Source organism: Schistocerca nitens, chromosome 1 (assembly GCF_023898315.1).
Source record: "Schistocerca nitens isolate TAMUIC-IGC-003100 chromosome 1, iqSchNite1.1, whole genome shotgun sequence".
NCBI lineage: Eukaryota > Metazoa > Arthropoda > Insecta > Orthoptera > Acrididae > Schistocerca > Schistocerca nitens.
Genome location: NC_064614.1, coordinates 549,079,648 through 549,104,049, shown reverse-complemented (window position 1 = coordinate 549,104,049; position 24,402 = coordinate 549,079,648).

The following is a 24,402-nucleotide window of genomic DNA, read 5'->3' as shown; positions in this document are numbered from 1 at the left end:
TTACTACTAAAACATGTTTTACTTTCCAGAATAATACAGAAAAACTGTGCAGATATAAAACAGAAACACTGCAAAAGCAACATTGTAAATTGTCACTCATTTGTAGCGTCGTGATAAAATCGTGTAGCTGTCACATAAACTAACCACTGTGTCATCTGGTATCTCACTGAAAGTACTTTAAATCCAGAATGTATTTTCAAGTAAACCAAAATGTTGCATTAAAATCTCATTAGCAGTACCAGTATATGTTCTAAGTATGTAAGCCTTATAGTCGTTAGATAATCGTGCAACTAACAAGCAAGAATGTACACCCACAATAACACTGTGATGTCTGTTCACTATAACAATGCATTCGTAATTTCTGTTTCAATAAGTTCTCTTGGCTCTTGACTGTGTAACACCATAGCTCTAATGCTCTACTGATTTATTTTGTTTTTGTTTCATTTAATATTACATCGTTAAGCTTCTGTAAATATTGTTTGATTGAACGATAACACAAAATTGTTTACTCCTTTCCTTGTTAAAACTTTGATGTCATGATTTGATTCTGTGCTGTATAGTGTATCTGTCATTTAAATTCTTTCTCTCAACTGGAGGGAACAAATTCTACTGTACATAATTGTAATTTTGTGTGAATAATTTTTGGTAGAAATGTCAATATGTGCAAATGTTCTGTCTTTTTTTAAAATGTATGTTTGCTGTTATGTAAATTGCTGATCCTCACTTAGGGTTCTTAGTTATTCTGTATGAAAAGGTAGTGTGGTTCCACTTGGGAACGGAACTGTGTAGTGCGCGCAAATTGTGGTTGGCTTATGTAGAAAAGGTTGAACTGATAGTCAGTCGGGGACAGGCTACGAGTCGGGGACGAGCTACCAAACTGTGCACTGCCATGTAAAAGATGCATATTGTGCTGGTTCCGAGAGAGGCTTTTTCTGCTACCTTCCAATGCCTCGGATGGATGGATAAATAGCTGGAACTATTCTGGAATTTGTATCTATCATCGCCACCAAGAACTGACAGAGTCCAGCAATTCTACCTGCAACTCCACCTACCAACATGCAGTTGCCACCACATTGCGCAAGCATTGCATCGGAATGCTACAATGATGTACAGTGAAGGATCAGCTTAATGGATGTGTTAGTGTGCTCAAATATAAGGTAATTTATATCTGAATTTATGTACCTGCCTTGATTTTTCTCCTGATCATAACACCTCTCAGGTTCCTCTCCATTTGAACTAAAGTGATATCCGAGTGTCCTTACTGAAAGAATATTAAAGCACAGTGTTTTGCTAATTGAGGCCTCTTGAACATAGTTAAAAGAAAGTTAAAGTCAATGTGGCAAGAGAGTGAGTTAAAGTTAATGATGCTAGATGAAAATAATTTTCTTAGTAAAACTGCTTATTAATGTGTTGTTGCCAACTTCAACTTAAAAGTTCTTAAGACTGAGGCTTATAAAGTTTTGCTTAGTAAATGATCACATTACTGCCTGTTGTAAATCGCAGAAGGTGAGTCAGTATCTTACATATATGTTAATTTTGTCTCTCACAGTAGTAAAAGTGGATAACTGCAGTTGTGAAACGTTATATACTCATGTTTGCTAAGTGTTTGTCTCTCTTGAGTATTAGAAGTGCATATTAATAGTATAACAGGATCCACAGTTTGTCTATTGTGTTAATGCTAGGTAACAAAGTAACAGAAAGACCACTAATTATGAAAACTATAATTTCTTTATTCAAATGATAGTGAGAAGCAACTAGTTAGTGGATTCCAATTAACTTTCATTTTAAATAGTAAAGTACTTAACTGAGGGAGACTTTACCTATGTTGAATTTGTGATCCTGCAGTGAATGTTAATAGTAATGTTATAAAGACCATACAGTTTGAACAAGCCCTGAAAGTAATAGTGTGTTTCGATATCTGTTATAATTTTGCAAATAGTTTGTGCTGCTCCAGTTGTTAGCTTCGATCATAAAACGTATATATGTGTCAAAGTTCATTGCACTCGCGTGTGGCTAAGTGTAGGTTGTGTTTGTCCGTTATAGTTACTTATACCTACTTGCTTAAACGAGAACGTTAATCTTTCTCTTGCCTAATTAGGCTGGCGACCGTTTTCCTTATTCTTTAAACAGTATAGCTAGGCAAAAATATTGTTTGTTACTGTTCGAATATTTACGTAATTCTGACTTTCATTTCCGATAAGCCATTTCCGTTAGGTACAACACAGTCAACCTAGGAAAATTCCTCTCAGAGGGTAACACTGTTCTGTTGTGTTATACCATAATTGCTTTAAGATTGTTTTATTTCACAATCTGCCTCCAGCTTCGAGGTTATGGTGTAGCAGTAGCAGACGGAAGTGTTATACGTGGCTTTTCCATGATAGGACTATTTGTTCTGTTGGGGCATACTACATAATAAACCAAACTTGGTATTTCATAGTATAAGCTACGTAAATGTTGTTGCAGTGTTATAACTGGATATTTAACTTCAAACATTGTTGCATGTTAACAGATTCTAAGTCTGACAAAGCATACTGGTAATGTAAAGTGAAAAGTTATATGGCAAAGGCAAAGTTAAAAAGCAAATTACCTTTCAATAAACGGTTTTACATGTGAAAAGTGGTGTAAACCTTTACTTTTCCTAGTATGCAGAGTTTCAACTTCAACGCAATTATGATGTGATACACGTCAGTAAAGAATACTGGAGCGTCTGTGTTATTTTTTCGCTGAGCCAGCGGGAATACGGGGCTGCCTGCGGTGCGAGTCATTGTCTGTCTCTTTGTTGGCGCGCGTCGTTATTGGGATTTGGAGACCTAACTTCTACAAATTCACCTTGTCGAGAGGGCCCTGCTCTGTTTGAATCCCGCCAGTTTGATGCAATTCAGCTCTGTCGTTATGATTATATCGTCTGTCGTCATGTCGGTAAATTCTATAATTTCTTTCTTGTCGGTCACGTGGTGGAGAATTTCTCCCTGAATCATAACTGAGCGCTGAACTGTTGCGTCTGAAGTTATTCTGTCTCCTTTGATAATAACTGTTTTGGTTCCCATATTGTCTGTTTCTCTATTTGTCTCTGTGATAGTCATTATTACGGGAATGCGATCTTTCTCTGTAACTATTATTCTGCCAACGGTTGTCATACGGGTGGTGTCTGTTTTCGTCGCGATTTACGTTGTAAGAATAGCCTTGTCGTGTCCAGTTATTATTTCTTTCATTGCGGAATTGTGACGGATGTGACCTGTAATTGTTGTGCTCCTGTTTTCGCGTTCCGTGACTGTCAGTGTCAATTTCTAATTCTTGTAAGAGTCCCTGAAAAGCTTCAATGTCGTCTTTGCAACGTCCTGCCAAAATAATATGTCGTAAATGCTCAGGTAGTTTGATTAAGCAAATGCAGATGAGTTCTGAGGGGCTGTATGGGTTTGACAGGTACTGATTCTTGTTCAACATGTCTTCAAAATATTTCACATGACTGGAAAATTCATATTGTTCAAAACGTTTCATCATTATGATGCTATGTTTTACTCGGTCTTGTGTAGCTTGAGACCAATATGCTGAGAGGAAGGCATGGTAAAATTCTCCTTCACTGTGACAATCGTGAATGACTGATCGCATTCTTACAGCTGGTTCATTCTCTAAATAGCCACACATAAATTCTAATCTGTGCTCTAATGACCAGTTGGGAGGAAAACAATGAGAGAATTGATGGAGCCACGCTTGTGGATGAATGTCGTTGCCAGAATTCTTAAATGTTTTAAATTTACGTGTAGTAATGAACAGCTTATAGTCAAAATCGTCATGTCGGCAAGTCGCATATCGGTCATTGTTACGTCGTTTCGGCGGTTCCATTTCAGTATCCGGTGCACCTTGCCAATTTCTTTCATAAATTCCGAAATGCTCTGTGTTATTATTTTGTGGCTGTTCCGTATTTCTATGTCCCTCTTCCCGTATTAGGGCGCGAGTGTCCTCTGGAATACGTAATTCTTGTATTACCTGTGTCAGCTGATCTTCTACTTCCCGGATTTCTCTTTGGTGTTGCGTATTAATTTGATTCTGATTGTGTTTGAATTTCCTAATTTGTTCGCACTCTTCTGTGTCATTAAAGATTACCGGTTTTGTGTCATTCAGATTATCATCTACCTTCGTAGATAAATTATTTAGCTGATCCGAAAGTTCAACTACTTTCTCTGATAATGAAATAATTTCCTCCATGTGTCTTTCTGAACCAATTTTCAGAGTATCTACTGTGTCCTTTAAGTTTTCCTGAGTTTTTGCAAGTTGCGTAACCGAATCGGTAGATGCAACTGAGTCAATTTTAGCTTGCAAGGTCTCTTGATTTTCATGAACAATAGTTTGCAGTTCTTTTATGGCTGCTTCGTGATTCTGTAATGCATTTTCATGACGCGAAAAAATAGGTTGGAAATGCTCACAAATTTGTGTTTTTACATCATTTCAGACCTTTTGACATTTCGATTCGATTTTATGTAACTCAGTAGTTAAATCTTCACGTGTTTGTTCAAGCGTGGTGTGAAGATTTTGTTCCATTGCGTCTAACTGTTGCTGTGTTTGTCTCTGGTGTTGTTTCATTGTGTCTAACTTTTGAAGATTTTGTTCCATTCTGTCTAACTTTTGAAGCTTTTGCTGTGTTTTCCCATTTGTTGAATTAATTGTAATAACAATGCATTGGTGTCTGAAACATGTTCCTCAGTGCTTTTCGGCAGTGAATTTGCACCGGCAACATTCACATTTTGACAAGCAGAAAATGTGTCTTGACTTACTTGAGAAAACGGTGAGGACCCAAAACCTGAATCTACAGTATTTGTGAGATTGTGTCCTGTCATTTCGAATTCCTGAGGCAAGCTGTTGCCAACCGATCGATCGATAATGCTTCCCTGTTCACTAATTGTTTCACTGCCTACACCATTATTTGCAGCCCGCTCCATTTCCCTATGCACAATTACCAAATTACTACTTTGAACATTAGTTAATTCATTACACGGTGGCGCTAACACACTGCTTTCGTCTTCACTGTCATGTCTCAGTTTACTTTGGAGCCTAGTATTACGTTTTTCACACGCCATTATTGTCACAATATTTAACACGATAACACAGAAAATCACAATTTGAAGAGCAAAATAAGAAAACACATTAACATAGCATTGAAAATAATATCTAGTTAATCGCAGGGGCAGCTGCGAAATACTTGGTGCAAATCTACATGCATGCCACAACTGTTTTACTGTACAAGAATGAAAAACTACAACTACAAAGGAAATTCTCTCTACAATTACGCGCTAGCAATAAACAAAAGCTACACTAATTATACAAACTACAAGAAAAAATCTGAAGATTCCAGTGAGGTATCCTCGGCTAAGGGTCGACATATGGAACGTCCCCTTTGAACAATTATACAGGACTGTGCTTAAACTGACACACAATATTTTTAGCGCAACGCAATCTGACTTTCAAAGATCCCTACAAAAGAATGGCCCTGACTAACATTAACCTATACGTTTCACAAATCACTTACAAAAATCTTCGTTACCCGAACTACTGCAATACAGCGAGTGCCACTACTGCCAGCTAAATAAAAGATTCAAACTACGGAAGGCACTAACTACCGATAGGCATAGTTAGCAAATGAAAGATTTTAATAGAGAACAAACAATGTATTTACCTTAATAGTCATAATACACTCCTGGAAATTGAAATAAGAACACCGTGAATTCATTGTCCCAGGAAGGGGAAACTTTATTGACACATTCCTGGGGTCAGATACATCACATGATCACACTGACAGAACCACAGGCACATAGACACAGGCAACAGAGCATGCACAATGTCGGCACTAGTACAGTGTATATCCACCTTTCGCAGCAATGCAGGCTGCTATTCTCCCATGGAGACGATCGTAGAGATGCTGGATGTAGTCCTGTGGAACGGCTTGCCATGCCATTTCCACCTGGCGCCTCAGTTGGACCAGCGTTCGTGCTGGACGTGCAGACCGCGTGAGACGAGGCCTCATCCAGTCCCAAACATGCTCAATGGGGGACAGATCCGGAGATCTTGCTGGCCAGGGTAGTTGACTTACACCTTCTAGAGCACGTTGGGTGGCACGGGATACATGCGGACGTGCATTGTCCTGTTGGAACAGCAAGTTCCCTTGCCGGTCTAGGAATGGTAGAACGATGGGTTCGATGACGGTTTGGATGTACCGTGCACTATTCAGTGTCCCCTCGACGATCACCAGTGGTGTACGGCCAGTGTAGGAGATCGCTCCCCACACCATGATGCCGGGTGTTGGCCCTGTGTGCCTCGGTCGTATGCAGTCCTGATTGTGGCGCTCACCTGCACGGCGCCAAACACGCATACGACCATCATTGGCACCAAGGCAGAAGCGACTCTCATCGCTGAAGACGACACGTCTCCATTCGTCCCTCCATTCACGCCTGTCGCGACACCACTGGAGGTGGGCTGCACGATGTTGGGGTGTGAGCGGAAGACGGCCTAACGGTGTGCGGGACCGTAGCCCAGCTTCATGGAGACGGTTGCGAATGGTCCTCGCCGATACCCCAGGAGCAACAGTGTCCCTAATTTGCTGGGAAGTGGCGGTGCGGTCCCCTACGGCACTGCGTGGCTTCCTACGGTCTTGGCGTGCATCCGTGCGTCGCTGCGGTCCGGTGCCAGGTCGACGGGCACGTGCACCTTCCGCCGACCACTGGCGACAACATCGATGTACTGTGGAGACCTCACGCCCCACGTGTTGAGCAATTCGGCGGTACGTCCACCCGGCCTCCCGCATGCCCACTGTACGCCCTCGCTCAAAGTCCGTCAACTGCACATACGGTTCACGTCCACGCTGTCGCGGCATGCTACCAGTGTTAAAGACTGCGATGGAGCTCCGTATGCCACGGCAAACTGGCTGACACTGACGGCGGCGGTGCACAAATGCTGCGCAGCTAGCGCCATTCGACGGCCAACACCGCGGTTCCTGGTGTGTCCGCTGTGCCGTGCGTGTGATCATTGCTTGTACAGCCCTCTCGCAGTGTCCGGAGCAAGTATGGTGGGTCTGACACACCGGTGTCAATGTGTTCTTTTTTCCATTTCCAGGAGTGTATATACAGCAGTTCATGACATCCAGTCTTACAAATTTCAAAACTCCGCCATCTCTCTCCCCACATCCACCTCTGCTGGCGGCTCACCTCCAACTGCGCAACGCTACGCGCTGTTAACAGCCAACTGCCCAGACAACAATGCAAACTGGTCACAGACTGCACACAGCACTGCCAGTGATTTTCATACAGAGCGCTATGTAACGTTACCAATATAAAAACCTAAACAGTCTACTTACACAGTAAAGAAATTTAATAAAAAATTAAATGCCTAACCAGCATCCCAGGCAACGCCAGGCATTGTAGATAGTTTAAACCATTTTTTACATCATATAACTTTCCACAACAGAAAATATATCCACAAACAATTGACACGGTTGTGAAAAAAAAGTATTGAGCCATGAGGCAATCTTGAATATGACTGTACGATTATCAACCGAGGTACCGGAAGAAGAAACATTGCTGTCCCCAGATTCACGGCCAAAAGATGAAATACACACCTATATATATATATATATATATATATATATATATATATATATATATATATATATATATATATATGGAACAATGCATTGGTGTGTGTGTGTGTGTGTGTGTGTGTGTGTGTGTGTGTGTGTGTGTGTGTGTGTTCACATCTTCTCCTAAGCCACTGCACATCACTCGATCACTCGCTGTGCACTGTTAAGAATAAATGCAACCTGCGCTTTTAACTAAGAGAAAGGACGATGACAGTTAATAATTGGAATGAAAGTATGCTGTTGTGCGCGTTTCAGGAAATTTTGTAAGGAGAAAATGTTGTAAAGTGATATTTTGGCGGTGACTTGTGGAAAATAAGGTGAATGAAAAGACAAACTTACTGTTACCAGTCAGTATTTATTTATTTCCGCAACTGGGTTTCATAGGTTCAAATCACCATCTTCACATGGATTTATGTGTATCTACTATCTGGTAGGGAAATAACATGGCTCTATGGAGATCTATTACTAAAGGCTGAACGTAAATGTAAGTGTTAATACAAAATACCTAAATACCGGTACTGTACAATACCTCCATTTGTCAAAGGCTCGTTTCTCTGTTCAAATACATCAAATATGTATTTGTAATCTAAGATGGTGTCTAGAAACTAATAGCCACAAAGAAAATATAGAAGAAATAGGAACAATATTTCAAAGTACAAAGGACATAGAGCAAAACTAGCCCATTATTTCAGAGCATGTCTTAAAGCATTGTGGAGATCATTGGTTGATATTAAAGTGGAACATAAATCTTTTTCTGTCACGTTAGACTTGTAATCATTGAGGCCATCAGGTGACACGCTGAAAATGTTAAGTGTAATAATTATGTTGACAACAGTGGCAAATTTATACATAAATAATAATGTATGCTGGAACTCAGAGATAGAGGATGAAAGGAGTTACAGAAGGACAGCAAAGTTTTGGCTATGTCAGAGCTGTGGGTTTGTTAGGCTTACAGCTCTTACATGTTATAACTAAGTAAATGTGAAGTATCATATGCAGAAACATATAGTCTAAATAATATACAGAGATATATGTAATATCAGGCTTACATGGGGTACAAACTATTAGTTTTTTGGGTGGGTCTATTGGGTTTTGTGAGTTAGGCAAGTTAATTGTTCATTTAGAAAATACTAAAGAAACATGCAAATAACTAAAAGAACTCGTGGAAAATCTGGAGCGGAGTTGCAAATTTAATAATGTAGGCTCCCGCTAAAAACAGGGATGAAGCTATTGTATATGTTGTCATTTAGGATGGACTCAGATGGATTTCTAGGTGTATTCCATATTTGGAGTGTTTCAAGGATCTAGTTCCTTGTCTTTATATTGGACATGTAGGACATTGATACTTGTGTTGTTGACATAGTGTTAAGTTTCTTGCGTGTGTTGCTATTGCTGATGTGAGATATTTTCTGTTTATAAGCGTTGCCATATGTTCTTTGAACCTAACTTCGAATGATCTACCTGTCTGGCCTAAGTAGAAATGGTCACAGCCAAAGCATTCAACTTTTTATTCATCCATATGCTGCAGTGAGTTTCCCGTGTTGCTGTTATGGAGTAACTGCTGCCCAACGTTGTTGTTAATGTTGAAAGATGTTTTTATATGTTTTCGTTAGAAGACAACAACAATCTGATATGAAATACCATCCATAAATTGGAGTGTATATATGTTTTTGGCCTTTAATTATTTTACCGTCGTCGAGTGTCTCAGACTGTCTACTATGGAGCTATTACAGCCGTTTCTAATGACTGTTTGTTTTAATATTTCAATTTCTTGTTTACTTTTATCTTCAGACAGTGCTATTTAGATTGCTGACATTTTGGCGGTTATGGGGTGGCAAGAGGAGTTGTGGATGGTAGTGCGTGTTGTGGTAGGTTTCTGATAAATTTCAAATTACTGTCCGTTATTCCTTATTCATACGCTGCAAGCTCTTTGGTAATAATCTTGTTTTATAGTTCCACCTGTAAATAAACTTCTAAGCTTCTCAGTCGTAAGTAAATGATCTTCGAGTAAAAACGATTCATTGCACACATACTCATACAGGAGTATACCCTTCTGATTGACTAACTTAAACTCATGATCATCAGGAAAATACATCCTCGTTATTTTTAGTATATTTGATTTCAAGTATGACTGACACTTTTTGAGATAATATATCAAAAAATTAAATGAATCTTTAACTAGGAAATTTATATTGCATCTCCAGTCTCGGTGCATTACTGCAAAACTTATTGCAAATGATTAGTATTTCTCTATATACGATGGCAGCAGAGAAAACATGACCTGAATTTAATTTAACCTCTTTTCCACCATCTCTCATCGATTGTTCACATATTTTTTCTAATCAAGAAACGGCCATAGCAACTGCTCAGTTTGTGAAATACAAGTAGGACCTTAAAGTAAGGTGCAACTGGCAAATGAAGCACCCCACAAGCAACGATAAAATGATAATGGTCCCTCCTTCCTTAAACGGTTATCAGAGAATATAACAGATCTCTGGTGAATGAAATGCTGACCCTTCTTCAGGACTTACGTCCATGTTTTCATTTTGCGCCGGCCGGGGTGGTCGAGCGGTTCTAGGCGCTACAGTCTGGAACCGCGCGACCGCTAAGGTCGCAGATTCGAATCCTGCCTCGGGCATGGATGTGTGTGATGTCCTTAGGTTAGTTAGGTTTAAGTAGTTCTAAGTTCTAGGGGACTGATGACCTCAGAAGTTAAGTCCCATAGTGCTCAGAGCCATTTGAACCATTTTTTATTTTGGAATAATAACCCATTCACATTCTTGGCGTTTACATATATATGTTTGTGAACCATTGCGTACAATCACTGTCCCTGTACGACGTAAACTCTCAGTATCCTTCATCGTAGCTACACTGTGTGTAACAGATGATACCGAATGTCGTGTGTTAAACTACTTTCTCCGAATATAAAGCAGCTGTACTACTTCGATTGCAAGTAGTAACACATAAATTGCATGAGCATAATTTATAAAAGTCAGTTTTAGCTTGTTGCCAAATTTTATAAACCCATTCGCGCCAGTAGGCATGACACTGCTGAATCGGTTAACAGGATGCAGTCAACCAAGTGCGCATCTAACATCTCCTTGCGATGAAAATAACATAGGACTTATGACAAGAAATAATGCTATATGTGTTAACCTCGAAAGGTTTTTTTGTAGTAGAAATGGTGTGTGTCTGTATTAGCATATTGCAGCGTTAATAGATTGGCAAGCTTCTTGCGATGACGCTTTGTTACACATAAATGTAAAACTTTAACTTATTTTTCACCTGTCTCATCTTCCATGTCCAACCACTCATAATCAATATTGGATGCCATATACATAAACAGAGACGATGCCGTTCTGCTTTTCGAAAATGTATACTCGTACGTGCTTCATCTGTGTAAGAAACGGTATGTTAATTAAGTTAAAGTTATTTCATGTGACAAATATTTAGACACGTTTCCCATACGTGTTTACAGGATAAAAACCAGCTGAAATTGGCCGCTTAAAAACAGGCATTGTGTTCTGAGCAAATGTTTAGCTCTGCAGCTTTATATACTACCACTATGGGTAATTTTGTGTATGCTCCTGCAAAAACCCTTTATTTTCGTTAACATTAACATGCAGTTGAACTATTTCTTTTAACCATAGAATGAAGGCTTTCCCGACCAGATGACATAGCTGCTGGTAAACCTCTCGGGATGTGGGGTCGTGGTCCAAGAAATTCTTCCGTGCCTGACGTTTCGTCCAGGACTGCGGTGGACATCTTCAGAGGCGCTCCTCCGCTGAGTCTTGCCGACTTACTGGTCGGAAGTCCGAGTGCGACATATATACTGTAGGAAACGGGGCGTGGTCGAAGTAACACGTTATAAGCAGAGATAATCCTTGTCAAATATAAAATTCACTATCGATTGTCGTCTTGTCAAAGATAAAATTGTTTAGCGATTCTGCAGAGCTACTGTTCATATGTCGCTAAGTTTCATTGCCTCCACTTTTCTATTAAAATTATCCTGATGTTTATAAATTTCAGTGGCTTCTCTGCATAGTCGTGGATGAGAATTTGACGTTTTAGATAAAATTTCTGTTTCAGAAAACTTCACTTCGTGGTTTCCTGACTGAAGAGTATGCTCTGCTACAGCTGATTTCTCTATTTTTCCTAGTCGGCAAAGACTTTTGTGCTCTTTTAGCCGTGTATTTACGCTCCTCTTGGTAGTTCCAATATAAACTTTACCACGCGTACCCGACATTTTGTATACACCACATGTCGACAGAGGAGGGTGTTTATCCTTCACAGATCGGAGTACTTGGCTTACTTTCTTCGTTGGTCTAAATACCTGTCTGATGTCATGTTACTGTAAAATCTTAACCGATCTGACCCGTCTTCAAAAATAAGATAAAAGAGCTTTGTTGGAGAGTGAATCTATGTTTCCTAGATTGTATGGTGTACCCAAAATTCATAAAATAGATTTTTCTTTGAGACTTAGTGCCATCACTTCTCCCACGTACGAAATAGCGAGATACCTAGCAATTCGTCTACAACCATATACTGGGTAAACTGACACATATATAAAAGACTAGCGTCATTTTATTGAGAAGCTTGAAGGACTAATTCTGGCTCCTGAAGATATTCTTGTAAGTTTTGACGCTTTATCCTTATTCACTATGATTCCAGTTAACGAAGTTATGATTTTCATAACGGATATTTTTCCAGGAGATTTGACTGCTCTTTTTAGACATTGCCTTACATCGAGTCAGTTCCAGTGGGACGATGAATTTTATGAGCAACTTGACGGAGTAGCAATGGGTAGCCCATTAGGTCCTGCGATCGTTAATCGCTGTATGGAGAAATTCGAGTAATCGGCTCAGGATAAAGCAAATAAGAAACTATCTCGCTGGTGTCGGTTTGTAGATGACACAATTGTGGTTTGGCCCCATAGTAGAAAGGCTTTGTACGAATTCTTTGATCATCTAAATAAAATTAATCAAAAAATCCAGTTCACCATGGAAATGGAAAATGATAATAAAATATTTTTCTTGGATGTTTTAGTTATAAGACGGTCCGATGGAAGTTTGGAACATAAAGTTTTTCGGAAAGTAACACATACCGCCAGATATTTGCATAAAAACTTCAATTACCATCCACAACAAAAGAGAGGTGTCATTAAAAGTCTTGTCGATTGAGCCGAACGGATATGTACATCGGAACATCTGGACACTGAAGTAAAACATTTGAGGCAGGCCTTCGAGAAATATGGCTACCCAGCAAAAGAGGTAAAGAGAATTTTACGACCAAGGAACAGAAGACCGAAGGACAAGGATGAACCACAACGACGGAACAATACAGTTTCTCTCCCTTTTATTAAAAAAGTAACGGGTCAGATCGGTAAGATTTTACAGAAACATGACATCAGACCGATCTTTGGACCAACAAAGAAAATAAGTCAAGTACTCCGATCTGTGAAGGATAAATGCCTTATGTATCAAGACAAACTCAGTGTAGAGGAATTATTTCACGACTCAAAAAGAAATACTGGGTGTCCACTGTGCACAGAGAGCGGATTTTTATCCGAGAAAAATACCCTTGCAGAGGTTGCCCGAAGCATTAACGTCATTTGAGTTGCCCAGGATTAATGTTTTAAGTCATGTCAACAAAACACCTGCGGGAATAAGTATGTATTCAAGTTATAGACCATCTTTTAAGATACGTGGACATGGTTTCAGTGTCCAACCAACAGGCAGAAGCAGCGGTGCAAGGGTTAGTAAAGAATTGGTAACTGAAGTTCGTAGTACCCGAAACGATAGTGGCAGATCAGGGAACCAATTTTGTGTTGTATTTCTTCAAGGCAGTGTGTAATCTTTTATGTGTGAAGAAACGGAGAACGAGTCGTCTACATCTTCAACCTAATGGGAGAACAGAAGGGTGGACAAAACTATACAGAAGATGTTAGGACACTATATGGACACGCACCATACCAACTGGGATGTTTATTTAAGATATATGGTCTCAGCGTACAAGCGGAAGCAGCACGCGAATATAGGACTGTCACCATATGAGGTAGTGTATGGACTTAAGGTGCTGCCGCCGTTCCGTATGTTAAAAACCAAGCCGGTTAGGACAGGAAAATCGGTTAAAGAGTTTGCGAGAGTGATAAAGGCATTATGGAAAAGGGTGCACAAGGCTAATACAAAAATTGAAAAGCAAGATGAAGTAGTGTGGCGTACAGCAAGGTTGCCGCAATGCAACATTGGTGAATGGATAATGTTATCGGCTTCTTACACTACGAAGAGGAAGACAAAGAAAGTTTTTCAAGGGTATCAGGGGTCGTTCTACGTTGTGAAAACTAGTCACCAGTGAACATCAAGATTCAATGGCCAAAATGAGCGAAAATTGTGAAACCATTTCGGGGAAGACCGGAAGTTATCCCAAGAATTGGGGAGTCGGACCGGAAAGGAAAAGTGAAAGAGAAGGTCGGAGAGCGAGCAAGAGGTTGTAGAGGAGCGAATGATAAGAAGTCCGTATTTGTTAAGACTTAGAAGGTACAGAATATTTATGTTTTGCATATTTTAGGTACAAGTACAGCTCGATGTATAGTTTAGGCAATATGAGCTGCTGTGGGGAGCAGGGGAATTTAGGGCAGGAAAGGTAACAGATGTCCCTGCTCTCAGGAGACAAGATGATGCGGGTCGTTGGTGTGCTACTGGTCGTCATCGGAGTGGAAGCATTTCAGAAAGAGCACCTGGAAGGGGGAGTGCTGTTCACGAGGCAAGAAGATGTGGTGATCGCTGGTGATAATTAATGCACTGGAGATGCGAACGACGTGAGACGACTGGAGAGTTTCCTGCAGGATGAGGAAAATGAGTGCTTATAGGCGTTACAAGGGCACGTATGAGGATACATGGAACTTACGAGAGGTCAAGGGACGAGATGATGCAGGTTCTGGAGATTATATCGTATACAAGAAGGAGGAGAGGTTGGGGCGATAGTGTGGTTCTAGGCGCTTCAGCCTGGAACCGTGTGACCGCTACGGTCGCAGGTTCGAATCCTGCCTCGGGTATGGATGTTTGTGATGTCCTTAGCTTAGTTAGGTTTAAGTAGTTCTAAGTTCTAGGGGACTGGTGACCACAGATGTTAAGTCCCATAGTGCTCAGAGCCATTTGATTATTTTTGGTTGGGGCGATACGTGGGTCGACTTCTGAAAACTGTGTGGGCGGCGGCTGATTGGAGGAGTGGGGAATGAAAGACAAGGCATAATGACACTAATAAAAGACTTTTCTGAAAAATATAAACAACACAAAAACCAAAACTAAAAGTTCAAATGGTTCAAATGGCTCTGAGCACTATGGGACTCAACTGCTGTGGTCATCAGTCCCCTAGAACTTAGAACTACTTAAACCTAACTAACCTAAGGACATCACACACATCCATGCCCGAGGCAGGATTCGAACCTGCGACCGTAGCAGTCGCACGGTTCCTGACTGCGCGCCTAGAACCGCGAGACCACCGCGGCCGGCAAAACTAAAAGTAATCTGTTCACAAGTTGGAATGTAAAATAAATAGTGTGTTGAAACCCAGCTCACCAGTGAGCATGTTCCGATGTATACTAATAGAAGGTGGTGTTCTAGCCTACAGTGTATGTAGCCACGCAGTCTTTACGATGAGTGATCAAAATGGTTGTTTAGCAATCTAAACTAGTAATCACTTGTAATGTAATGTATTTTTGCGGTGAAGACAAGCCACGAAACCAGTTCTGCCTGCCCAAACACGCTCCGTCGAGTTCACGTCAGCAGATACTGCAAGCTATTCCTACTCCTTCGAAGGGAACTCATGCGCTGCAATATCATATGAACCCATCGCCGAAATGTTGCCTTATTGTCCATTCAGTGACACCGCAGGATCATGTGCCAGTGTTACACTTTCCACAAATTACCTTCGATAATGCTGAAAGGCATCCTGATATTCGTAAATGATATTGGCCCAAAAAGATACTGACCCACCACCTTGCTGAACGTGTGACGCTGCCTACCTGCGGCGTGCGTTGCTATTTGGCCACTTCCACTTTGCTCTACGACGATCATCAGATGTCTGACAGATTTTGACTCGTCAGTGGAGAGAACAAAATCAGTTGACCCCATTCAGAATCCGGAATTATTTTCCATACCTTCAATGCAAACCACAATGCTGAGGAACTGGTACTGTTTGTAATGGACGCCAAGTGCCAAATTGAATGAGTAGATATGGCTGCGCAAAGTCGACACAGCCCTCCAAGGAGCTCACAGTTCCAGTGCTTTCTCATCAGAGAAACTACAAGCCATAGCAGTCATCAATTGGTTTGTGTAGTGCACGTTGCCACTATGAGGCATATCTCCAATGTTTTGTAATTACCCACACAACGGATGCTATGTTAGATGATGGTGTGAGGTCGTCGATGTCACGATGAGGCTGGGCCATCTACCCTTGGGCATGTGTGACCCATAGCTGGATGGCAGATTGCCTGCACATCATTAGCAAACAACATTTATTGCTTCAGAATACACTGTTGCCTTCATTCACGAGTGCCAGCAGTAGCGACAGCCAAGCCGGAATGTGCTGATACACACACGGTCCATGCATTCTTGGCTGTTGCAGTGCTTGAAGTGCATACTCCACGCGCTGCGACATCACGGCATGTTGTCGGCAGATTGGTCGGTGTTGCCGCGCTCCATTTGGTATTAAAAGCTCATGGCACTAGGTTACAAGAGCTCTCTAGTTGACATCGTAAACAGCGACTCAGTAAGCACCAACTGGCTCTGCACAGACTGTGCGACCTCGGGCTTGTGAGTTGAGTACAATTCTAAGTTACTTGTGTAACCAGTGAATTATAACTGGGACATTTCCTGACTGGCTAAACTATGCAGGTGTTAAGCCTCTATTCAAGAAAGGGGATAAAGAGATACCATCAAACTACAGACCGATTTCACTTTTGCCAGCATTCTCAAAAATTTTTGAAAAAGTAATGTAAAGGCAGCTTCTCAACCATCTGACCACAAATAACATATTATCAAGAACACAGTTTGGATTTCTGAAGGGTTCTAATATCGAGAAGGCTATTTACACCTACAGTGAAAATGTACTTAATTCATTAAACAACAAGTTTCAAGCACCAGGTATTTTCTGTGATTTGTCAAAGGCATTCGATTGTGTGAACCACAACATCCTTTTAAATAAATTAGAATTCTATGGTGTCACGGGCAGTGCTGCAAAATGGTTCAAGTCATACCTCGCTAACAGGAAACAAAGGGTGTCAGTGCAAGGGACTAGTGAATTAAGTCATGAGTCATCATCAGAATGGAAAGAAATTACATGTGGTGTCCCACAAGGATCCATCTTAGGGCCATTGCTTTTTCTTGTGTACATTAATGATCTCTCATCAGTTACACCGCCAAAAGCAGAGTTCGTTTTGTTCGCAGATGACACAAGTATTGCAATAAATAGTATGTCGAGTGTAGTTCTAGAAAGATCTGCTAATGATATTTTTATGGATATTAATAAATGGTTTAAAGCCAACTCACTGACGTTAAACTTCGAAAAGACTCACTGTAACCTGTAAGAGGTTTCCACCCAGCATATGCATAAAGTATGAAGAAGAGCAGATAGAAGAGGTTGACAGTCTTAAATTCCTGGGATTAGAACTTGATAATAAATTCGGTTGGGAGGAGCACACCACAGAACTGCAGAAACGCCTTAACAAATCTGTATTTGCAATTCGAGTGTTGGCAGACATAGGCGACATAAGAATGAAAAAGCTTGCATACTTGGCCTACTTTCATTCCATAATCTCATATGGTATAATATTTTGGGGAAACTCTTCAAGTCAAACAAAAGTTTTCAGACTCCAAGAGCATGTAGTACGTATTATTTGAGCAGTAAATTCACGAACGTCCTGTAGAAACCTCTTCAAAGAACTGGGTATACTAACTACTGCCTCTCAGTATATTTACTCCTTAATGAAATTTGTCCTAAATAATATATCTCTTTTTCAAACAAACAGCTCAGTTCATACATACAATACCACGAACAAAAATGATCTGCCCAAGGACTTAAAAGCACTTACTTTAATTCAAAAAGGGGTCCACTACTCAGGAACACTCATCTTCAATAATTTGCCAGCAAACATAAAAAATTTAGTTACAAATAAAGATCAGTTTAAAAGGAGGCTGAAAGACCTACTAGTGGACAACTCCTTCTACTCCATTGACGAATTTTTTAATAGAAACAAATGATGTATTTTATATATTCGTACTATTAGTATTGTTATTTCAGTTTTAAATTTTTTTTTAGAAAATCGACATGTTCCACATCCACGAGGATCCCCCCAGCACGGATCTATGGAACGAAAAACTAATCTAATCTAGTCTCTAATCACACTACAGCCTTCGACAAGAGTAAGCCCACAGCATCGTAGTACACCTACAGGATTGGAGGGCTGGCAGCAGCTACCGTGCAGACCTCTGCAGTGACGATTGTTGACTGCTCCCTGGACCCACCATGGCCTGAAGATGGATGCCGTCCACAGCTGCCCATCAGTCTTGACTCAAACGGCGCCACTTCGACTTACAGTGGCAATGTCCTCCTAGCGGCACTCACTGATCCATCAGAGTTCGAAGACGGTCTCCACGAGCAGAGTATAGACTGATACAAGTCCAGCGTATAGGTTGGCTGGCTTCAAACTGAGTACAAGTAGATCAATCTACTGGACACGAGTAATATTTATACAGCAATCTCGTACATGTTGCTGTTGCAAGAGTTGATAACTTCATTTGGCCTGCGTTCCCTGACTGCCCGGCTTTTGCACGCTCCTACTGTACCCAAAAGGTGTCTTAACTTTGCCTTTCAGAAGCAGTGCTCGACTTATTCTGCAGTTTTAGTGGTCTGAGTAACCACTCTTACATCCGACCTACACCTTGTTACATCAGCCTGTGTAGTCAATACAATGATGGCATACTCGTCTCTGTGTGATGTCATTCAGACATCCATCTCTATGGTTTTAGCAATTAATTCTGTCTTGTAGCCGTGTTACATGTAACATCAACAGTTAGTCCTTCTTCATTAGCATTTCGCCTGGTTGTTGCATACCGACGTATGTTCGCCGCTTGCGTTACCAAGGGAAGACTTTTATAGTTTTACTCCACTTCCAGGCCTGTTATTTTGGGGCACTTTAGTCTTGGCTCTCGAGACAGTGGTTCAAAATTCCAAAGACGACGCTGTTGTGTGCGCCAATTTAGAGACTAAATTCCTGTGCTGACAACCCGTCCTGCCGTAAGTGACAACGTGCGCTTAGTTTAACGCTTAAGTGATCCTTTCAGGCATATTATCGGATTGAATAGATTTAACGACACACACAGCCTGATGCTGGTGGTAGCAACCGTTTCTCTGTGTTTTAGATTTGTAGGTGGTCTAATTCTGCCGAAACCGGTAATTGCAATAAAAAGTGATGTAGACTGCGTGTAGTTCGTAAGACTGGACAGTGTACAAAATCTGCATTGCTCCATTCATGGCTGAAGAGACAGCACAATCTATCCAGCCGCACTGAGAATGGAAGATGACTGTTAACTCCACTACACAGATAGCGATTTGCTGTCGTCAACAACTAAGCACAAGGCTTCCTATGAACAATAAGTAAATAAATAAATAAAAACAAAAAAGCTATTGGTCTAAAGTCTTTTTGTGGAGATTGGATGTCAAATTTTGCTAAGCCGCTAGGTTAGCCGAGGGCGCTAATGCGCTGCTTCCTGGACTCGGGTAGGCGAGCCGGCCTCGGATCGAATCTGCCCAGAGGGTTAACGACGAGGGCCGGTGTGCCCACCAGCCTGGAGGTGGTTTTTATGCGGTTTTCCACATCCCCCGTACCGGGCTGGTCCCCAGGTCCTGTCTCAGTTACACGACTCGCAGACATTTACAACACGTCCACACTATTTCATGATTTACACTAGATGAGGACGGCTGGGGTACACTGATTACATCCCAGGGGTTACGGGGTGGCGGCAGGAAGGGCATCCGGCCACCCCCTCATCTTAACCTTGCCAAATCCGATTGTAACCACGCTGACCCTGTGAAAACTGTGGGACAAAGGCGTAGGCAAAAGAAGAAGATGTCGAATTTTGCTAAATGGAGACAAACTCAGGTCAGAAATGCGTTACACGGGAGGTACATCCACTTGAAGGCGAAGATAATGATCTGTGACATTGTATCGTGCAGGTGGCTTGCCAGACGACCGTGTGAAACGTTAAGCACGGCAACTGCCGCTTTCTGTGTCAGTGACAAGCCGCGCAGGCCTTATTACCCATGAATTGGCCTGCTGGCACAGTTTTGTTGCTGGTTCGTCGCACAGTCGTCCACGGTGCATTCGTGTCTTCTGTCCTACTCGAAAACGAGACTAACTTTAGAAGGGGTGGCATCGTCAGCCGTCACGACACCCCAGAATCCCCAAAGCATGGTGGCAGCGAACCATCAGTGTCGGTTCAGTCTCAAAGAGATGGCGGGGGTTTTTGGACACCACCTCGTGGGGCCAGTCACATCAAGAATAGGAAAAAACGATCGACTAAACTGGTATTTTAGATCTGAATAACCGGTATTTTTCGGTATTTGTTTGGTCTCTGTTATAACAAGTGTTTTCTTATTTTTTACTAACAACCAAGTAAAAAACACGAAATGTCAGTTAGTAATAGCAGCAGGGCTAAATATTTTCGTTTTTGAACAAGTCCTTCCGAAAAAGGCGTAATTTTTACTAGTAAAATTTGTATTGGTTTGAAATAGAGAGTTATCACAGAAAAAGGGAGAAGCGATCAGTGCTATTTTAATAACAATGCCGACTGAAATGAGCAACAAACACACGGCACAAAACCTGCTACCGCATTACTGAGACCATTATGTGCCCGCTGCTGTGTGTCGTGGCTTTAAGTACGCGTGTACCTGCAGTGTGCGAGACTTGCCCCCACCTGGTCTATACGGTAGTTTTCCGCTCTCCGGACACCCGTTGCACCGGAGAGTGTCACCAGTCCTAGCCCGTAAATACATTTACGAATGTAGCAATGATGTACAATCCTTCATTTGCTTTAAAAGATTAAATATCTGCCTGCCATTTCTATGAACCATGGACCTTGCCGTTGGTGGGGAGGCTTGCGTGCCTTAGCAATACAGATAGCCATAGCGCAAGTGCAACCACAACGGAGGAGTATCTGTTGAGAGGCAAGACAAACGTGTGGTTCCTGAAGAGGGGCAGCAGCCTTTTCAGTAGTTGCAGGGGCAACAGTCTGGATGACTGACTGATCTGGCGTTGTAACAACAATCAAAACGGCCTTGCTGTGCTCGCACTGCGAACGGCTGAAAGCAAGGGGAAACTACAGCTCTAATTCTTCCCGAGGGCATGCAGCTCTACGGTATGGTTAAATGATGATGGCGTCCTCTTGGGTAAAATATTTCGGAGGTGAAATAGTCTCTCATTTTAAAATCGAGTATAGATTTAAGTGTCAGGAAGTCTTTTGTGAAAGTATTTGTATGGAAGTGAAACACGAACGACAAATAGTTCAGACAAGAAGAGAGTAGAAGCTTTCGAAATGTTGTGCTACAGAAGACTGCTGAAGATTAGATGGGTAGATCACGTGACTAATGAGGAGGTACTGAACAGAATTAGGGAGAAGACGACTTCGTGGTACAACCTGACTAAAAGAAGGGATCGGTTGGTAGGACACGCTCTGCTGCATCAATGGATCGCAATTTAGTATTGGAGGGCAGCGTGGAGGGTAAAAATCGTAGAGGGAGGCCTAGAGATGAATACACTAAGCAGATTTAGACGAATGTAGGTTGCAGTAGGTACTGGGAGATGAAGAAGCTTGCACAGGATAGAGTAGCATGGAGAGCTGCATCAAACCAGTCTTTGGACTGAAGACCACAACAACAACAACAATAAAAGAAGGAAGAAAATATGGTAACTGTAATAAAAACAGTCTACATTATATGGATTTATCTGCTTGAAGTCCTTGCAAACAGACAAATTAACCCGAAAAACAGAATTCTTCAACCACAGTTTTCATGCTTTACCATTGACTATTCCTAATGCCCAAATGGTGGTATGATTGTCGATTAAAAATGTATTTGAGCAGAGTTTCAACATATAGAATAAATAGGAGAATACTGGTGACCTTTTTAGAATAGATAGGGGAACACTGGTGACTTTTCGCAGTATTCAGTCACTTATCACGTTTCGAGAGAAACATCGAACTGTGGCCAGACTAAGTTTTCTTTTATTTGCCTATTTAATTTAATATTTTCATTTATGTATCTTGAAACAGGAAGAGTCAAAATTTCTCAATCTTTGTTAGATTTCTACATTTATTGCAGGAAATAATAGGAGTAAAAAACCGAAAGTCGGTTATTTTAAAAACACAGGTTACTCGAGCGTGAAAAAATGATTTAACCGCAAACCGATTGCTTCAGCGGTAACCACCATCCTTGTCATCCTTCGACAGCGCCTCACGAGCGAGGCATATCTGCACTTCCTGTTTTCCCTGCTCGAAGACATGCCTTTGGAGGAACAAAGGGTAATGTGGCTGCTGCTCGATGGTGCTCCAGCTACTGCCCTCTCGAGTGTGCAGCTAAAACACTAGGACAGAACAGCATGTGCCCACTTGCTTTCAATCATTAAAATCTCGAAGGTTTTTGTCTCCACATTCAAATATATGTACCTCCCATGGAAGGCAGTTTCCGGCCATATATCCACATGACCACTTTTCTCCTTGTCCTCTAATGGGCCGTGTCCCGCAGTTTGTCCCCATTTGGCAAAACCTCCCTATAATTTGGGCCCACAGCCGACTCGCACTCCTGAGACGTCTTTCGTGCGTTACGGCAAGATAGGTATAGATTTGCATAAACTTGTCCGAGACGTGCACCGGCTGCAGAGGATGGAGGGGACGGGATAATGGTAGCTCGAGACAAGACCAAGCGGCAGGCGGGACCTCTAGGTTCGGGACCGGTCCGTTCTGTTCTGTTCCAGACGGCGCCAGGCCGCGGTTCGGGTCCAATGTATTCCGCCGGCGTGCGGCGGGCGGCGCGCGCTAACTCAGTGCCGTGTCCGCCGTGGGCGTCGGCCCGCCTGCCCGCCTCTAAATTAGGCGGCCGATCCCCATCTGGACCGCCCCCCCTCCTCCGCCCCCGCACTCTGCCGGCTCGGTCATCCCGGCGCGACTCTTATCTGGTGTCGCAACGCCTTACGCAACTCGCCCATCTCACACGCTCGCCCGCGACTCCACGCGAGGTGTCGCCCGTTACTCGCACCACAGCTGCGATGCTATCTCCCCGGTCAAACCTCTAGCGTGTGAATCGATTGCCCAGCCAGCTGGTGCTGTAGCAACGCTCAGGCGCTTTTCCTTTTTCCCATTTATGGTAGTCTTCTCGCATACAGCAATTAAGTCTCGACTTGCGTGTCACTATGGTTTGGTCCCAAACGACCATCCGTTCTATTTGAAGTTTGACAGTCGCCAAGCCTTCCCTTCGAGGAGTTTGTGCAGAGCATTTTACCTGTAATAATGACTACTGTCATACAACCGAATGTGTACTCGAGATAATATACACTACTGGCCATTAAAATTGCTACACCACGAAGATGACGTGCTACAGACGCGAAATTTAACCGACAGGAAGACGATGCTGTGATATTCAAATGATTAGCTTTTCAGAGCATTCACACAAGGTTGGTGCCGGTGGCTACATCTACAACGTGCTGACATGAGGAAAGTTTCCGACCGATTGCTCATACGCAAACAGCAGTTAACCGGCGTTGCCTGGTGAAACGTTGTGATGCCTCGTGCAAGGAGGAGAAATGCGTACCATCACGTTTCCGACTTTCATAAAGGTCGGATGGTAGCCTATCGCGATTGCGGTTTATCGTATCGCGACATTGCTGCTCGCGTGGGTCGAGATGCAATGACTGTTAGCAGAATATGGAATCGGTGGGTTCAGGAGGGTAATACGGAACGCCGTGCTGGATCCCAACGGCCTCGTATCACTTGCAGTCTAGATGACAGGCATCTTATCAGCATGGCTGTAACGGATCGTGCAGCCACGTCTCGATCCGTGAGTCAACACATGGGAACATTTGCAAGACAACAACCATCTGCACGTACAGTTTGACGACGTTTGCAGCAGCATAGACAACCCGCTCGGAGACCATGGCTGCGGTTACCCTTGACGCTGCATCACAGACAGGAACGCCTGCGATGGTGTACTCAACGACGAACCTGGGTGCACGAATGGCAAAACGTCATTTTTTCGGATGAATCCAGGTTCTGTTTACAGCATCATGAAGGTCGGATCCGTGTTTGGCGACTCGCGGTGAACGCACATTGGAAGCGTGTATTCGTCATCGCCATACTGGCGTATCACCAGGTGTGATGGTATGTCGTGATATTGGCTACACGTCTCGGTCACCTCTTGTTCACATTGACGGCACTTTGAACAGTGGACGTTACATTTCAGATGTGTTACGACCCGTGGCTCTACCCTTCATTTGATCCCTGCGAAACACTACATTTCAGGAGGGTAATGTACGACCACATGTTGCAGGTCCTGTACGGGCCTTTCTGGATACAGAAAATGTTCGACTGCTGCCGTGGCCAGCACATTCTCCAGATCTCTCACCAATTGAAAACGTCTGGTTAATGGTGGCCGAGCAACTGGCTCGTCACTACTCTTGATGAACTGTCGAATCGTGTTGAAGCTGCATGGGCAGCTGTAGCTGTACG